At 33.5% G+C, this 2,500-nt stretch overlaps 1 protein-coding gene across 5 annotated transcripts in view; it reads left to right on the top strand.

Annotated features, from left to right (window-relative positions):
• The window catches only part of LOC106879539 (uncharacterized), a 233,096-nt gene that overhangs the window by 72,532 nt on the left and 158,064 nt on the right, over nucleotides 1–2,500 (top strand). Inside the window, exon 1 of one of the 5 annotated variants that reach the window (XM_052968471.2) lies at nucleotides 732–1,187. The exons of 3 other annotated variants lie outside the window; for them this stretch is intronic. The gene's annotated coding sequence lies outside the window, so the exon portion shown is untranslated. Of the gene's footprint in view, nucleotides 1–731; nucleotides 1,188–2,500 lie in introns of those variants that run through there. One more of the 5 variants, XM_014929280.3, reaches the window with a different exon arrangement.

Below are 2,500 nucleotides of genomic sequence, written 5' to 3'. Positions count from 1 at the left end.
GTGTGTGTGTGTCTGTGTGTGTGTGTGTGTGTGTGTGTGTGTGTGTGTGTGTGTGTGTGTGTGTGTGACATGTGTTTGTGTGACAGTGGCATAAGAATTAGAGAGAGGGTGAGAGTTTGTAATGTGAGGGATTCTGTCGGTCAGATAGGAGTTCGTGATACAGTAACAGTGTTACAGTGAGAGGATTAAGTGTGATGAGAAGAGACAGGTAGAGAGAAATACATCGACGTTGGTGAGAGTCATATATATACATACATATACACACATATATATATATATATATATATATATATATATATATATATATATATACACGCATGAATGTATGTATATTACATAAAAGGAACATACAGTAAACGTGTGATGGAGGTTAGGGATAAGATAATGGGAGATGGGCTGGTTGGCCTGGAATGAAAGAAAGAAAGAACCGAAAGAAAGATTATGAAACAGAAAAGAAACGAGGAAATTTGAGAAACAAGGACAAAGAGAAACAACAAGGGAATGAGAGAGAGAGAGAGATAAAGAAAGGGATAGAAGTGGAATGTATGATCAAAGATAAAGAAAGATAAGATACGACAGTCCGAGAGAAAGAAAAATATAACAGATGGTAAGAGAGCGGGAACGTGAGAAAATGCAAAGTAAGAGAGATCTTAAATAGAAAGACAGAGGAAATATAAGAGGGTGAGCAAAGAGAATGCCTGAGCAAAAGTGAGAGCATAGAAAAGTAAGTGAGAGTGGAGTGAAAGAGCGAGAAAGACAGAAGAAAACGGGAGAGGGAAACAGAGCGTGAGAGAGAGTGTAGGATGTGCGGCCGATTTTGGTTGGACACAGCCAATGCCAGTAAAAAAAGTGGCAAGGGAGATTTCCAGAGGAAGTGAGTTCCTCCTCACAAAAATTTATGACCGTTCAGCTGAAATTATGCCAGTAGGCAATAAGGTAGCTTGAATACTAAGGGGGACTGCTCGCTTCTTCGACAAACACCAAGTGACCAGGAAGAAGAACACAAATAAATCTATCAAAGCCAAGACGAAAATGAAAGTATTAGCAGGAAGCAGAACAGAACAAAAAGGGTAAAAGGAAATAAATCGCGTCGCAAGATAGTAGTCAAAGGAACCTGTGTACAACTGAGGAATGGAATACCAAAAATATTATCATCATATTACTCTAACAATCTACTTCAGCCAAAGGTGTGGCAATTTTTATACCTATATATTCATATATATATATATTTTTTTATCTTACTCGCATTCTATTTCTTCTTTTTTTTCATTTTGTTTTGTTTTATTTTATATTACTGTTTGATTCATGTCCGTCCGTCTGTCTGCCTGTTTATATGATTACACGTTTGTCTGTCTTTCTGTCTCTTTCTCACTCTCTCTATATATATATATGTATATATATGAGTGTATATATATGAGTGTGTATATATATATATATATATATATATATATATATATATATATATGCATAGTTATATTTATGTATGTATGCACATATACACACACACATTTATACGAATGACTATAATATATATACACAAACACACACACAGGCACATATATAAACACTCACACTCACAAACACACGCATAAAACATATACACATATATCGTATACGTATACGCCTATGTGTATGTCTGTGTGCATATATATATATATATATATATATATATATATATATATATTATCATAGATAGATAGATAGATAGATAGATAGATAGATAGATAGATAGATAGATAGATAGATAGATAGATATGGACATATAATGTTATAATGTATACCTAGACGTGCGAATGAACATACATACACAAAAATGTTGACAAGTCTGTGTATGCAATGTTCACGTGTAAAACTGAAAGCAGACGACAAGGAAATACGTATCTATCCACTATGTCAGGAATAGTTCACCATATTGTGTAGAGTGTTGACAATCGCTAACAAAATGACTGAAATATCGACCCTGCTTTGATTTATATATATATATATATATATATATATATATATATATATATGAAGGGGCACAGTAAAGTGCACTCAACTAAAATTGGGTCTAGTAAGGGGTTTCACACTCCATTCCAGTACCCAGTGTAGTGCAACGCGAGGCACCAACCTCGGAATAGCATAGTGTGCGGAATACGAGCCAAATAATGTGTGTGTGTGTGTGTGTGTGTGTGTGTGTGTGTGTGTGTGTGTGTGTATTTATATATATACATATACATTTATATATATATATATATATATATATATATACATATACACATTTATATGTCTTAGTTTATGTATATATTAATATTATCTCAGTTTTAAAAAACCTTGACAATGTAAATATGTTATTAGTTACCATGGGTAGTAAAAATCACACAAAAAAAAAACAGGATATCACACCCGTTTTATAGGTAGAGATACCAAGTTAAAGTGATGCATTTTGAGTAGATATGAATAATAACAATAAATGGAGCAAAACGCAATACATATATATTTATATGTTCGAGAGTGTGCC

This window comes from Octopus bimaculoides, chromosome 1 (genome assembly GCF_046866305.1).
Source record: "Octopus bimaculoides isolate indiv1 chromosome 1, ASM4686630v1, whole genome shotgun sequence".
Lineage (NCBI taxonomy): Eukaryota > Metazoa > Mollusca > Cephalopoda > Octopoda > Octopodidae > Octopus > Octopus bimaculoides.
Note: the sequence above shows the minus strand (reverse complement) of the source record. Positions and strands in the feature narration are given on the sequence as shown.